General features: G+C 42.7%; 1 protein-coding gene and 1 pseudogene across 7 annotated transcripts in view; one reads left to right on the plus strand and one right to left on the minus strand.

Annotated features, from left to right (window-relative positions):
- Tbc1d1 (TBC1 domain family, member 1) overlaps nucleotides 1–16921 on the plus strand; it is a 195182-nt gene that overhangs the window by 17992 nt on the left and 160269 nt on the right. The gene's annotated exons all lie outside the window — the stretch shown is intronic.
- Nucleotides 14322–16740, minus strand: Gm15824 (predicted gene 15824; annotated as a pseudogene).

Raw genomic sequence — 16921 nt, forward strand, 5'->3', positions numbered from 1 at the left:
TGATGGTGCCCAAGTCTGAGTCTCTCATAAGCGACCAGGTGAAGGCCAGGCTATTCTATTGCAAACTGTGTTTTGAGTAGCAAAGTTCTAGATTGGTGAAAAAATTAAGTTATTAATAAACCACTAAGAAAAATAGTTATTTAAAACCATATAAATATACTTTTAGCTAGTTTCCCAAAGGCACAGATAGCGTTTACTCAGACAAAGGTCGTTGATGAGAACAGGAGCAATGAATCTAAGCTTTGATACAATCAGGGCTCTTTTGTGCCTTTTTCCTGTCACCAACTTCTGGTCAGATCCAATCAACCCGGTATTATGATGTGTCTGAGAGGAATGTATGAGGTGAGGTCAACATTCTGCTATTTCCTGTCTACTTTCTGCTTGCATGGCGACCAGCATTATTCACAGTTCTTTGCAGGGCTCACTTCAAGTCCCTCATCTATTCCATAAATATCAGTGTATGTAAAAATGAAAATAGGATCTATGTAAGTAGTTTCTCAACTGGACCTGTGGAGGAAAATATACTTTAGTACAGTACACAAGAGACAGTCATGGGTCCTAACTTCATGAGTGGCTTGAAGACTATGTCTGCTGACTCAGGCGCTAGGCATAAGCATCCTGGTGTGATTGGAACTGTATAGGTCACTTGTACCAAGTGAGGATGCTAAGGAAATGACAGTACAGTCTGCGATTCTCAGGCTTTCCTTTCTGTCCTTTTTCTTTCAGTCGCAGAGGTTGGTCTTGAACTGCTAATCTTCCTGCCTCCACCTCCAACCTGCTGGGTGTTACAAGAGTGTCCCTCTATGACCAGCTATGTCTTCCTAATTTCAAGTTTAGAATGTGAATAGAAATGCCAAACATTTCCTATTGCTTCCTACCAGGTTCTTTTGCATATTCTCCAGGGTGTTAAGAATATCCTTTGGAAATGAATGTTCTTGATTTCAAGTCAATCTTGACCCTCCACAGCCTCAGGTTCCGTGTCAGTGGGTTCAGCTAACAGCAGAGAGAGAAATATTTGTCAAAAAGCTGCAACCATGCTGAACATATACAAACACTCTTTCTCTTGCCCTTAATGCTCTGTATAGCATTTCACAGAGCACCGGCGCCACGCTAGGCATTCTAGGCAATCAAGAGGTTATTTGAAGGATATAGGAGTTGATGTGGAGGCTGTTTGCAAAGCCTGATATTTTGTACGGGAGATTAGAGCATCTGCAGGTTCCGGAGTCTGTGGGAATCCTGGAACAAGTCCCCTGAGGAGAGGGACAGCAGGGGATTTGTGGAGTTTCACTTTTGTTTGCTCCTTTTACTCATTGACTCAGTGGCTGCTGCTCTCAGAGCTAGTGTCTCAGAGGCCATTAGCAGAAGCAAGGAGGAAAGCAGACGTTCCAGGAGGGATCAGGGTCAATGGCACATGTGAAAAGCATGGCGGACAGGCACGATGAGGTCTAACACATGTCCTGAGAGGAGTAAAGAGGTTTTTTTTTTGTTTGTTTTTTTCTTTTTCTTTTTTTTTTTTTTTTTAAAGCCAAGCTGAGGTGGTGCTAAAAGCCATGGTCCTACCCAATACCCTAGGACTATGTATGAATCAGGTAATGTTGCCATGCCTCATCTCAGATCCACCCCGCAGATCCGCCCTTGAAAGTTCAGAGAGCGTACCTTCTGGATTCAAACCCTGTCTCTGTTACCTATAAACTAGTGACCTCGGGCACCTGAGTGTGTTTGCTCATCTGTAAAATGGGAATGATTATAGTAATTATCTCAGGGAGTTGCTGGGAGGCCTAAGTGAGGTAGAATGGGACCTGAGACTCAGTGTGCTGGCTGGAGGTGATGAGCCGTTGCCTAGCAGACAGCAATCCCTGGCTTCTGTCTCAAGCACTGCCAAGAAAAGAAAGAAATTGACCATAGTAATAAGCATTTATGGCCATGAAAATTACTTACTCTAGAGGGCTTTAAAATTATATTCTATCTCTTTGTGTGCACTTGATGGGGGAGGGGTATATGCCATGGAGTATGGGTAGAGACCAGAGGAAAACTTTGAGTTGTGGCCTCTCTTTCTACCCTTGGGTCCCGGGGGTCGAATTCAGATCATCGGGTTTGGCAGCAAGCTCCTTTACCCACTGAGCCATGTCCCAGCTCTCCGTACTCAGGGAAGTTTTATAGAGGTGGATTAAGTAGCAATCTCCAAGTGTTTGGAGAAAAGAGAGTGTTGTGTATGGAAATGTGAGTCTTCTGTCTTCAGCTCTCTGGTGACACGTTTGTCAGACTTGACCAACATTTTATAAGCTCAATTTCCACAAAACTTCCCAGACATTTATGAAAAACCCTGGCCAGTCACTTGACCAGAGAGAGAGAGAAAGAGAGAAAGAGAGAGAGAGAGAGAGAGAGAGAGAGAGAGAGAGAGAGAGAGAGATTTATAACAAAATTCTGTAACAGAGTCTTTCAGCCTTGCTCTAAGTAAAGAACTAGTCTTTCTCTATATTCTCTATATTCTAAATATTCTAAAAAGCCATCTTGGTAGTATAAATTAATTCTTAAGCTCTTTTTGGCTTGTGTACAGTTTTTACCAACATGAGTTGTCACTAGATGATAAATTGCTGCTATCCCGCTCATTTTATTTGAGAGAGTTGTTCATAGCATAGCTACTTAAGTCAGGCGTTTTTGTTCTTGTCAGAAATAGAACAGTAAATGACAGTGGCCCTGATTCTAACTGACATATCTACTATGTTCTCAAGACACCTCGAGACATGTCTCCTAACAGGATTATCTGTTGTAGGAGCATGCTAACCCACACTGGCATTTCTCTTGACTGTTCTGTAACATTTGCTCAGTGCAAGAGTTCCCCAGATTAAGGAGTCTTCTAAGTGGATGAGGTCAGCCTTGATCATGCTTGCAGAAGCAAATGTACCTTCGCTGCCATGGGCGTAGACGTAGAACTCCTGCTTGAGAGGAAATCCTTTGATCAGCATCGAGTTAACTTACTGCAGAATATCTAAGGAGAATGGGCAGAGGATTATTTTAGAGGTAGACCGTGATAGAGCCTTTTGCTTGTGTGCTCCATAGGAGATTCTGGAATGGCTTCACAGAGCAAAGTATCTACGACCAAGTAGCACCTGAAATGCTTTTGCCTGAGGGCCAATGTTCCCTTTTAAATAGTCATCAGTCAGGTGTGGTGGCTTGCTTCTTTAATCCAGCACCTATGAGGCAGACGCCAAGTGGATCTCTGTGAGTTTGAGGCCACTTAGTCTACATAGGTAGAGACTTCCCCAATCCCTCTGGTTTTCCAAGAAAGGGTTTCTCTGCATAGCTCCGGCTGTACTGAAACTCACTTTGTAGACCAGACTGGCCTCGAACTCAGAGATCTGCCTGCCTCTGCTTCTCAGGTGCTAGGATTAGAGGCGTGTGCCACTACTGCCGGGCCGAGAGATCCTAGCTCAACAAAACAAAGTCAAAGTTATCAAGTAGCCTAACGAGTATTAGTTTTTGTGGCTCATTGCTATTAGTACTTGCTCTGTTAGAAACTGAAACTGAGATACTGACTTTAAATTTATTTAAACGGAAAAGCAACGAGCTCCTTATCTGTTATTATAAACAACATTTTAGGGATTGTAATGATATTTTCTGAAAAGCGTTCAGCAGTTAACAGCGGTCGGATTTTATTGTTTCCGATCTCTGTAATGTCTGTTTAGGAGAAGATGGTAGCGTAGCTTGCCATCTTCGCTGCTCTCCATCCGTTCTTTTGTAGTACATCATTTCCATCGGGCATCTGAAGAAAAAGTGGCTTCAGGAAGATAGATAGTGAACAAACCGAGACGCTGCGGTGACTTTTCCTTAATCCTACTACAGCTCAGCAGGTGATACTTTCTTAAAGCTTGGCTGTAGTGTAAAATCTGAGTCCATGTTAGGCTCTCTGCACATGCTTCATATTAAAACCCATTGGTTTATCCTGTGCTTTAATGACGTTTTATGCATTCATGATTCTGCACCATCGTGCACTGATTCCTTAGAAACTATTGTCTCTTTAAGTAACCTGGTGTGCGACTAAAAGTATGTGCTGCACGTGTGTGCAAGCATCCACAGAGGTCAGAAGAGGACATCTGGTCTCCTAGAGCTGGAGTGACAGACAGGTGTGAGCCACCAGACTTGGGTGACTGAAGAACAGTGGGCGCTCCTCACCTCTGAGCATCTTTCCAGCCTCTTGATGTATTTTTGTCGTTTTTATTCATATGTATTTGTGTGCCTGTGTGAATGGATGAATGCCATATGTGTGCTGATATCCCCAGAAGCCAGAAGGGGACATGAGATCCCTCAGAGCTGGACTTAAGGGTGGTTGTGAGCTGCCCCTCGTGGGTGCCAGGAACTGAGCTCAGATCCTCAGGAAGTTCTCTTAACCACTGAGTGGCCTTTCCATAAAGGTGTCAAGTGCTTTTAACTGTTCCTTATCAAATTGGAACACAGCTCTTCAAATACCATTTGTGGCTCTGCTTCTGGTCTTCTGGAGTTGTTGTCCAGTCTGGGCACAGTGTGGGTGCTTGATAACTGTGATAGGACAGGTGTCACTGGGGTGGGCGATGTCCCTAAGCTCCCCCTTTCCATTCTTGCTAGGAGATGTTTGTTATTGCAGCCTCTGTCTCCTGAAGAGGAAGTATTCCTTGTCTGTTACTAAAAGAGATGCTAAGTTTGAGGAGCCAATGTGGGGGACATGAGGTGTAAGAACTGGGGTATGGAGAGGGCCAGTGGAGTGAAGCTGGGTACCTTGTAGGAGATGCATGTTTAGAAGTCGGTTTGGAGAAGATAGATGGTGCTGGGGAAGATGTATTTGTATACTTCTTACAGCCTACGAGAGCAAAGGATTTTCTTTTCTATGGCAACTAAACTACAGGTCTTTTTACAATTTCTTATTTGTTACTTTCTGTGTACATGAAACAGTGTGTAGCGGATTGCGTAGAACAACCTTATGGAGTTATTTCTCTCCAGCTTTATGTGGGTTGGAGGGATTAAACTCAAGTTTCCAGGCTTGTGCTGCAAGCATCGTTACCCACTGGGACATCTCGCTGACCCATAAACTACACTGCTCAGAAGGGACTGTGTAGGCACCCTTACAGTAATTTTAAGGCTCTGTAATCATTCATAGACTTAAAAAGTAATACATGTTACCTTTTGACATTTCTGGTACAAACAAAACCAAAAGACGGTGCATCTTTGCTTGAGACTCTGTAAGTCCAGCATCTTTCTCAGGAGCCCCATGGGGACTAAGAACACCGCCACCCCCACCCCTGCTCTGAGTTACCTTGCATTAAATAGGAGGGTGGTATGAAATTGCTTTTGGCAACTAGTTTGACCGATACTGACATCTTCCTGGGTTACTACTTTTCTCATTGTTGAGAAATGGCTTCAAGAATGGAAGATTTACTTCAGTCCACAGTTTAAGCGGGGATAGAGTCTATTGTGACAGTGACAGTGTGGGGGCAGGAGTGTGTGGAACTGGTCTCATTGGGTCCACAGTCAGAGAGAGAGAGGGATGATAGCGTTTCTTCCTGCCTCCTCCTTTATATTATGTCCAGGATCCTACCCATTAACCCTATGAACATACTGCCCACATTCAGGCAGGGTCTTCCTTCCTCAGTTAAACTTGGAAATGTCATAGATAACTTCAGGGATATCTGCTGAGATGTGTTTCTTTGGAGCTTGTAAATAATAAGGCAACAATGAACCCTAACATCAACTCACTTACATTAAAGCCAGGGTGGCTTTGGCTACTCTGTTACTTAATTTAAAACATTTAAGGTTGTTTCCTTCTGGTGTTAGCTTTGTTTACATTTTACCCAAGGCCAACTTGTGCTAAAACTTCAGCATCTGGGCCAGGTGTGGTGATGTAGACTTTTTTTCTGATCTTTGTGAGTTTGATGTCAGCCTGGTCTATAGAGCAAGTTCTAGGTCAGTCAGACGTACACAGTGAAACCATGTTTCAAAACAATCAGATTTACCATCTGTTTGGAATGTTAAGGTATCAATTTATTATCCACACTACAGTTTTCAGGATTCTAAATAGAGCCTGGCTACCCGTGGGCCCCCTTGCACAGCTGATCTGTTTGCCAGCTTAGACCTCTCCTTGCCTAAGTGAAGATGGGCAAAGGCCACACTGAGCCTTGTGTCACCAAGTCCAGTGACTCTGAAGAACATAGTATACATTTTCAGATACTCTTAGCCATTCTCCCTGCTACGGAGGTTTTACCTGTGCCAGGAGTTCAGCTGTTTGTCTCCTTTTTCACTGTTGAGGAAAGGGCTCTCAGAAGGTTGCTTAGTCCCGTTCTGAAGACTTTTCACTGTCCAATACCGACTCATTCTCTGAAGTCTCCTTTGGAGTGGCTTGTCATCTAGGACTTACTGTGCAGTTGCAGGGGACAGTGTAGTATCCATGTCAGCTAAAAGCTAGTTGACTGACTGTCCGGCCAGACAGAAGTCGGCTGCTGGGTGCCAGGGTTGGCGAGGATTCTTCTCATCTATAAAAAGAATGTCCAGGACTTGGTGAACTCTGAAGTATTTGTTGGAAGGTTTCTGTTCGCGACGCTGGATTGATTACATAATTTATTTTTGACTTTGAAAAATGAGTCTGAGGGCTTTAAAGGCCTGGGCTTCAGGAGACTACATGGACTTTAATTCTTTTTAAGTCTGTTTTGTTTTGTTTTGTTTTTTCCTTTTTCAACATGAGCTACTTGCCTTGCAGTTTTAGGCAAATGCTTTTCCTAAGAATAGATTTTACAAGGTTGTTGAACCCAAAGTTAACTCGTATTGTAAAAGGACACATTTATAGTTTAGACCTTTCCTCTCTCATAGAGTAGCCACATGGCTACCGAGCCAGTGACATGTGGCTGTTCTGGAAGGAGACGCCCATCAGTGGAAGCACCATTTGCATACTGAGGCACAGTTTGAAAAACAGAATGCATGATGTCCCAATAAGATTCTCTGATGCTTATGTGTTGAAAATAGGTTTTGTATATTCAGGGCTAAGTTACATGGACCCAAATTAAGTTTCCTTCATTCATTTTATCATTTTCAGATGTGTTTACCAGATAATTTAAAAATTCGAGTATAGCTCACATTCTGTTTTCACAGGTTAGCATAGAACTAGACTATATCAGGTGATCTGCCCAGTATTTCTGGAAACAACCTCCTTATTCATCACAGGGAGGTCACGAGTTCCCCTTCTTTGATGCTTTTATTTGTTAATGATAGGGTATGCAGTGACTGCTATAAAGCTGTGGCCTGCTCTTGAGTCTAGCAGAGTGTAGGACTGTAATTTTAGGATACACATTACCTGGAATCATTAGGAATACATCCCAGGTAATTCCCATTACGGGGCATCATCTCACTTTATTCTTGCTTCTTGCTTATCCATCCATCCACTCACGTGCCTAAGCTCCAAGGGAAAAAGGTCCTTAATTATTTTTATCACCACTAGACCTTGGTACCCAGCAAAGGAGGGCATCTTTGGATGAACTGAGTATGGAAGGAGGAGAATCAATGTTTCTAATTCAACACAAACAGGCAGAGGGCATTCCGTTCGGGCTGCCTTTGCCTTCTCAGACTCTCAAGATTTTGATAGATTCATCAGCACTCGTGTGTATGTGTGTGTGTGTGTGTGTGTGTGTTGTAGTCAGTCCATCCATTCAAATGTTACTGTTTCATACACACCCAGAATCAATGTTTAACTGATCACTGGGCATCCCATGGATCCTCCAATCCAAGCTTACACAGGACATGAGCTGTCACACCCCTGCCCCACCCCGGAGCAGCTGCAGGAGTTCTCTGCCTATATCATTACAGATCGTTCTGACATCAGAATTGTGTTCTGAGATGGCCCCTTTTCTGACCACCCTGCATGAGCTTCTTTGACAGAAGCCTGTTGCAGCTGTCTCCTGAGAGGCTCCACCAGTACCTGACAAATACAGAAGTGGTTGCTTGCAGCCTACTATTGGACTGAGCACAGGGTCCCCAATGAAGGAGCTAGAGAAAGGACCCAAGGAGCTGAAAGGGTTTGCAGCCCCCTAGGAGGAACAACAATATTTCACTAACCAGTAACCCCAGAGCTCCCAGGGACTAAACCACCAACCAAAGAAAACACATGGTGCCACTCATGGCTCCAGCTGCATAAGTAGCAGAGGACGGCTTAGTCGGTCATCAATGGGAGGAGAGGCCCTTGGTCCTGTGAAGGTTCTATGCCCCAGTGTACGGGAATGCCAGAGTCAGGAAGCAGGAGTGGATGAACTGAGTATGGAAGGAGGGTTGGTGAGCAGGGGGAGGGGGAGGGGATAGAGGGTTTTCAGAGGGGAAACCATGAAAGGGGGTTAACATTTGAAATGTAAATAAAGAAAATATCTAATAACAAACAAAATAAAACAGTAGTTCTCAACCTGTGGGTCATGACCCCAAAAAGACTATCGGAGAATATAGATCTTTACATTATGATTCGTAACAGTAGCAAGATGACAGTTATGAAGTAGCAACAGGAATAATTTTACAGTTGGCGTCACCACAACATGAGGAACTGTGTTAAAGTGTGGCAGTGTTAGGAAGGCTGAGGGGCATTGGCTTAGAGGCTCCTTAGAGTGATGCTCACTGTTGTGGTGTGAAATCTGCACAGTCCTCTTCCTCAGGTTTTAAGACAAGTTTTTCACACAAACTTGTCTTGGCCTTTATTGGTGATAGTTGAGAAAGGGACTCCAGTGACCTAGAACAGTCTCTGACAAAGAGCTTGTCAGCTAAGTCTTCTCAGCTGCAAAATGGGCCCAGTACCTTTGCTCAATCTAACACAAAAACGCTCTTTTGTGACAATAGATATATTTATTTTCAGTGTCAAAAAACTTAGTCTAAAGTGTTAGAAGTGGGGCCTAGAGAAATGGCTCAGAAGTTAAGAGCACTTGCTATTTTTTTCCAGACAATCTGTGTTTGATTCCCAGCACCCATATAGCAGCTCACAACCACCTGTAACTCCAGTTTCAAGGAATCTAACACCCTCTTCTGGCCTCACTGGGCACCAAGCATACACATGGTACAGGATATACATGCAGGCAAAACTCAAATACACATAAAATTTTTAAATTAATTTTTTTTAAAGTTAGAAGTAAAAGTTTCTCTGTAAGGCAGACATGGTGGCACACAGCCTACCATCCCAGTACTGGAGAGGCAAAGGGAGGCGAATCTGCTCAATTTGAGGTCACTATGGTCTACACAGTGTGTTCTAGGCCAGCCAGGGCTAAAACAAATAAACAAAAAGCTTCCTTTTAGTGGCATCTCCTAGAGAAACCAACATTAAATCCTCGGTGTAAAAAAAAAAAAAAAAAAAAAACAAACCTCGGTGTAAATCATTATAAGTGTATGCTCTTATTTATAAAATCAGATCTTTCTATAAGAAATAATTTTATGTATTCTGCTGCAATCTGGATTTTACAATAATTTCCCCACTCCTATTAACTGATCATCGATGTTTTCCCATTTCCCTCTTTTGTGATTGTTTCTTTTGCATCGGCATTACAGCTATCTCCAAGCTGATGTATCAAACTCATATAAATTCATAGACACATGTTCCTCCCCCTTGGCAGCAAGGCAGAAGACAATCCCCTTAACGGCAGACATGGCTCAGAGCCCGTTGCTGCTCTGTGCTGCTTCTCTGATGTTAACTTTCAAACCAGAGATTACAGTTTAATTAAGATGGCATGCCTTAATGGGATTCAAAGCTTTAAAAGAAACAACTGGAGACCAATTGTACATGCAAGAGAATCAATGTCACATCCAAACAACTTGCATTCTGTGATCATCTTTATATACTTGTTAGATTTCTAAAATCTGTTCTTGCCTCTCTCCTTCCTCCAAGTTGTGGATTGCCTCAGGCCTGTCTATGACAGTGTGGAATGAGAAAAGTGGTGGTGGTGGGGGAAGCATTGTTTTATGTCAAAAAGCAGCAGCCACACTTGTGCTTTACAAAGAAGATAAAATTAGACCAAATAAAATTTCAGATTTTTCCTTAGTTTTTATGTTGTACCTATTAACAAAATCAGTATCATCCTGGTGAGTTTCTGGCTTTTTCTTCTCAAAGCTCACCTTAGCGCCTTTGTCAGTCTCTAAACTGATATATAAACGGACACTTCATCTATCTATCATCCATGATTCAGGTTCTTGCTATAGGCAGCACACCCTTTTTAAAATTGATATAACATTTCTGGCATATAAAACATTTTATAAAATGCTAGCATACACCGGGCAGTGGGAGTGCATGCCTCCTACTCGGGAGGCAGAGACAGGTGGATTTCTGAGTTTGAGGCCAGCCTGGTCTACAGAATGAGTTCCAGGACAGCCAGGGCTACACAGAGAAACCCTGTCTCGAAAAACCATTAAAAAAAAAACAAAAAACTAGAAACAGGAGAGGTAAAAAGGCTGAAAGGAAAATAAAGCCCAAAGAACTTTTAAAGTTAACTTTTTAATTCAGTAAGGAGTTTCCATGTGATTGTTACTGGGGATGGAACAGCTACTAGAATTTACGATTCCTCAGTGGCAGCTTCTAGTTAACATACATGATGGCCATGTATGCTAACTGTCTGAAGCTGGAAGCAAGCACCCAATTAAATGCTTCCTTCTATAAATTGTCTGGATCACGGTGCCTCTTCACAGTGATAGAAAAGTAAGACAATCCTTTCGTTATTTACTTATTTAGTTTTTTTAAAGACAACCTCACTATGAGCCTTGGGTGGCCCTGAACTCACAGAGATCTACTTGCCTCTGCCTCTTGAACACTGGGATTAAAGGCGTGTACCACCACGCCTGGCTTCATTTTTGTCTTTATTTAAGCTGCAGGGTTTCTAGTAAGGTGATATAACCACCTTATTAGAAAGTATCTAAGTAGTTTGGGATGAATGTCATCTGTTAAACAAAAGACAGACACAGACTCTAAAAGTGCCCCACCCACCTCTGACGTGTTTCCGTGATTCAGTTCAGTTGCCTAGTTGGTTTATATTCTTCTGCCTGGAGGGCGTTCATGCTGGAGAAGGAGCCAGATGGTACCCAGGGATGGTGCTGTCCATTACTTATCGCTAGGAGAAGATGCGGCTGTAACTGTGTAGAGTAACAAGTAACTATGTAACTAATGTGTGTGCTTTGCAAGGAAGGTACCCGGTGATGAGGCATTCCAGGAAGGCCTCCCTGGGGGAGGGCCAGCTGTGGCAGAGACAAAGGTGACTCAAATGACACTGGGTAAGCAGCAGGACAAGAGTCCCATCAGACCTCTACCTCTATAGGTCCTCTGCTTCCTTGTGCTTTTCCTTGATGTATTAGCATTGTTCCCAAAGAGAATTTGGAACCTCGTGCAAAAGAGCCAGGCACTTTCTTCTAGGTGGAGCTTGGCAGATAGAGTCACAGTGTGCTCATTTGTCACTTGCTTCTTTATAACTAACGTCCCCCCAGTTCACTGAACAGCACACAGTACTCTATTTCTTTCTGAGGCTTGCTGTCCTCTGGGGATGGAGGTGTTATAGATAGTCTAGACATAAAGTGATATATCCCTACTTGTAAGTGAGTCTTCTTAACATGGCCTTTAGTGTAATTCAGATCTGTTCTTCCCATCCAAGCCAAGCCCTTACAGAAAACTACCTGCACCTGAAGACCCTCAGCACTGTGAGCACCAACTCTGCTAGAGATATGAGCACCTTAGACAGTCCTCTAACCCTCATACATAGCTATTGCAAGGAGCTTTCTACATATAACTGCTTGATATATTTAATAATATTATTACCCGCTATTTAAATTAATGTAAGGGTTAATAGGGCAAGAAAAAAATAGCTAAAATAGTTCTTTCAAGTCTGGAACCCCATTTAAAGGTCTCTTAGGAATTGATTTTATTTTATTTTACTTTTTCATTTGAAAGTGAAGCTTTCTTTTTTTACCAATAACAAATCTATTGTCTTGTCTGTCTGCCTATCTATCTTTTATCTACCTACCTATCTATCGATCTAATTTCATAGCCTTTGTTCTTTAATTTATGAGGACTTATTTGCCTCTCCTTTAAGCTGAGGGTTATTTTTAGGTATTTGTTTGTTTGTTTTTTGTTTTTTTTTTCATGACAGGGTTTCTCTGTTTAGCCCTGGCTGTCCTGGAACTCACTCTGTAGACCAGGCTGGCCTTGAACTCAGAAATCTGCCTGCCTGTGCCTCCCAAGTGCTGGGATTAAAGGCGTGCGCGACCACCGCCCAGCCTCCTTTAAGCTGTTTTGAAGCAGTCTTTTCTATCTACTGCTTTTATATTTTAAGGTAAAGGCTTTCTATTCTGGCCCTAAATTTGATATGCAGTCACGATGACCTTGAACTTCTGATTTGCTTGCCTCCACCTCCTGAGGGCTGGGGTTATAAACTTCTACCACCAGTTCCGGTTTATTCAGGCTCTCTGCAGAGCAAGCCACATCCCTGGCCTTGTTTACTGCTCCTCGACCCTGCTTTCTTGGGAGCCCAATTCCACCATTCCCTCGGGAGGCACCACAGACTTTTGCTTAACTGGATGCTATTTTTGTGAGAGCAAAAGTAGCCCATTCTTTTGCTTCAGACACAGTGAATGAGTTTTTCATGTTAGAAACAAATCATTATGCCATTATGCAAATGAAATATAATTTTGTGGAAGTGCGTGGTGCGGAGGAAGCTGAACTGCTAAAATACAAACCTTTATGCTTTCATCCGGCAGGTGAACTTTTACAATATCGTTAGATCAAAATCCAGGTCAGTATTTCCTCTTCCTATGGCTGTCCTCAACATGCATGCAGCCACATACTAGTTTACGAACCTGGGAGAAAGTCCTAGCCGCTCTATGACTCAATTTTTTTCCCAGTTGTACAATGGGAATAAAGCCAGTTCTAGTATCTTCAATTACAAAAAAAAAAAAAAAAAAAAAAAGATGGCTTGTGTTAGTAAAACCTTAAAATTAATATAATTATCTCTGAAAGCCCAGTAGAATTACTATACACGTTTTTATCATGTTTGTTTTGTTTTGAGTATGCGTGTACTGTGTGTGTGTGTGTGTGTGTGTGTGTGTGTGTGTGTGTATTTGCACCCGTGGATTGAGGAAGGTGCATGCTTGTGACCTTGTAGGTGTGTGTGCCTGTGCACATGCATTCAGAGGTCAGAGCAAGATAACAGGCATCTTCCTTTATCATACTGTACTCGTGTCTCCTTAACACACGGTCTCTTACTGTACCAGGAGCTCTTGGGATCCCCTGTCTCCGCTCTCCAGTTCTGGGGTTCAGTACAAACATCTGCAGCTACGCCACCTTTTTTGTGTGGGTCCTGGAGAGTCAGCCTCAGCCCCTCATACATGCTTGCAGAGTAAGTGTTCTTACCACTATTCCACCTCCCCAAGTCCCCATGTTTCACTTTGTGTTTCAAATTGGCCTGCAACCTGCAATCCCCTGCCTCAGCCAGCTTAGAGGTAGGATAATAGTGTGCACCACATGCCAACTTTTTGTTTGTTTGCTTGCTTTTTTTTTTCTTGAGACAGGTTTCTCTGTGTAGACCTGGCTGTCTTAAACTCACTCTGTAGACCAGGCTGGCCTCGAACTTCTGGAGCCACCTGCCTCTGCCTCCCAAGTGCTGGGATTAAAGGTGTGTGCCGCCATCACCAGGAGCCATGCTTAACTCTCAGTATTGCTTTTTAAAAATGTTTCCAGCAAGGTAATTGTGATCATACCCCAAAGAGATTCAAGCAGACTGTAGCATTTTGTTTTGTAAGCTTTTGATAAATGACTTACCCTAGGTGCTTTGTTTTGCCTCTTGACCTCAAAGTCCATGCAGTGAGCACAATGGGCTGTTTTCCTTTCCTGCATGATTGCTGGGTCTGCTTCTGTAGGGTCCCGTGGCAAGGTCCTGGCTCTGTTTTGCATCTTATGCAGCCTGCCTGGCTCTCACTCTGTCTTGCTCACTGCAGTGAGACTGCCAGCCCTTAAAGTGTGTATACTTCTGAAACTGTGGCTCATGAATCTGTAGCTTGTCGGCACACAATAAACAGCCACCCTGTGCCAGTTTTCTTCAGGGTTCTTTCTGAGACAGGAGCTGACGTCTGGCTGCTCTAGTCCAGAATATGGTGTGCTTCTCAGTCAGAAGCCAAAATGTCACTAAAGTGTAAGAAATCCAACCCTGAGTGACTCCAGTGTTTTCTGTTGTAGAAACAGATGCTGTTTGACTTTAGTGGTTGGGGCCTGTGGTCACTGCCTTCACTTCCTACCCTGTTATAATTATTGTAGACAGACAATTTTTTTCTTTCATACTTTAAAAAAACTATAGTTTTTTTTTTATTTTAAGAACAAGCATTTTATTAGAAATATGTTTCACAAAGAGCACAAATTTAGTTATTACTATAAAATGCCACTTCATGGGATGTCAGCATTGTCATATTCTATTGCTGGTGTATGTCATGCTAACCATGAAGTATCTTTGTATTATACATGCAAAAAAGTAATGCCAGGGAGGTTAATTAGCCTGCTCTAGAACTCAATCAATTAGTGGCAGAACCATGACCCACAGTCTTGAGTTTTCGAGCATTCACTCAGTACCAAAGTGACAATCTCAAAAACAAGAATCCTGACAATGTCACTTTATCTTTCCTCTTAATAAAAAGCCAACTGTTCTACCAGCCACTTTCCAGTGGTATTTTGGTTTCTTTTAATATCAGGATCACAGTATATAGCAGGGGGAAATAATATATTGTTGGTAATCAAAACACAAAGTCAGACTGGGAAGTGGGTATGTCCCTGAGAAGTGTGTTTCATTTTGGAATTGATTCAACTGGTTTCAGGGGAAATCTAAAATCCATTAATAAAATTAGAAATGAACAAGGAAAACAACAGGACTGGGGGTGTGGCTCAATGGTAGAGCACTTGCCTAGTATATGCAAGGCCTTCGGTTCAATCCCCAACTCAGCAAAATAAATAAATAAATAAATAAATAATAATAATACCCAGACATTTAGATGGCTGATGCCCTGAATCTCTTTGAAAGCATCATTGACAACATAACTACTTCCTAATTCTTTCCATTTGATAGATAGGACAACTAAACAATTTCAAATGCAAGCCCATTTAGGCAGTATACAGCAATGGAACTAGAAAAAACATTTACTATCCAGTTACTGTTGTTTGGGTTATGCTAAATGAGGCTGTAGACCCTGGCCAGCAGGGAGATTAGGCTGAAAACCCTAGGTTCCTTAGCAGTCATCTGCAGAGATTACCATGAAGGGAAAAGGTTGTTCTTTTAACTATTTCCTCACTCAGTAAACTAGATGCCTATAGGGCCCAACTGCAGAAGAACCAAAGCCCCAAAGCTGAAGGCAGTATGCCTCCTGTATAAAGAGCAAGGTCTCCTTGTCAAACCATTCTCTTTAGCACTACTTCAGTCTTCCTCCTCCATCCTGGACTCTTGATTCCACCAAATCCAACATTGCAATTGGTGTGCCCAGGTCATTACTGAGTTCAGCTTTCTGGGTTCTTTAATTTGCTGCATAGGTATTCTACCCTAAGTGATTAATTGAAAAAAATAATTTTTTTCAAGAAACCTTAACAAAATACCAGATTCCCTATTAACAAAAGGGGATGGAGATTAACAAGCCAAAATAGGAAAAAAGGTGTCTGGGGCAGGACAACTCTGACCTCAGACGATGGGCTGCCTGTGCTGCAGGAGTCAGTGGGAAGCAAGACTGCCGCTCTCCCACTTAGCCATCCTCTGAGCTCTCAGCAGACCTGGCGTCCGCAGCCACCTTCCAGTTCCTGCGCTTGCTTGCCCTCTCCTGTACCTCAGGGTCAAGCACGGGGACATGGACACTCTTCTCTTTCTTTTTCCGTTTGGTTTTCTTAGTGTCTCTTTCCTCGATGTCCTCAGAACTGCTAGATTCGGGAGCATCTGACTGAGAAGAACCATTTTCTCCCCCTAAAGGGAAAGTGATTTTAGGAGACTGGATTTTTTTCCTGGATTTTTTTCTTGCTCTTGTGTGGTTGCTTCCTTTTCCTACTACTAAAAGCTCGAGTTTCCTCTGAGAACTCACTTGAGGAATCTGCTGTTATGTCCGTAGCTTCCTTTTTGTTTTTCCTCTGTTTGTGTGTGTGTGTGACCGTTTTTTTTTTGTTTGTTTGTTTGTTTGTTTGCTTTGTTTTGTTTTGTTTTTTTCCCTGCTTCCTCTTCTGGGATTTCTTTGACTTCTTATGTTTTCGAGATTCATGGGCAGATGATTTTACCTGGGGAGATTTTTCCCCCATTGGTAATGTCTTGCTGATCACTACTGTCTGTTTCAAACTCTTCAGGATACAACTCTTTATAACCACTGTGACCCCATCTGTCTGGTATATTGGATTCATAATCATATAGCTTCTTGTTCCAGGACTTAGCCTTAAGAAAATCATCTTCCAGGGCCCCAGAAATTTCATTCTTTGACCTCCAGTAATCTCTCTGACTTTCTTCATCAAAACCATCACTCATCCACTCATCAACCATCAGCTCATCTGACTTTAGCTGCTGGGCACTGTGTTCCTTCTGGTCCCCTGGTAAGCATTCTCCATCTGCTTCTCTAGTTCTCTGATTTTCCACATGTCAGACTCCTCCTGAATCTTATTGTGAGCGTCTGTGTGCCGGATGACATTCCTCAAGAGGACTTTCCCCAATGGAACCCGGGACATTCTTTAATCGTGCGCCACAGCCTTGTGTGGTGGGGTGGGAGAAAAGGCCAACTATAGTTTTTTGTTTTTTGTTTTTTTAACATGCTTGCAGTACCCACAGAAGCCTGAAGAGGGCACTGTGTCCTCTGGAATTGGAGTCACTGATGGTTGTAAAGGGTGCTGGGAACTGAACATGGATCCTAAGCCAGAGTAGCAAAAGTTCTTAATCACTGAGCCATCCCTCCAACC

The sequence above is a fragment of the Mus musculus genome, chromosome 5, assembly GCF_000001635.26.
Source record: "Mus musculus strain C57BL/6J chromosome 5, GRCm38.p6 C57BL/6J".
NCBI lineage: Eukaryota > Metazoa > Chordata > Mammalia > Rodentia > Muridae > Mus > Mus musculus.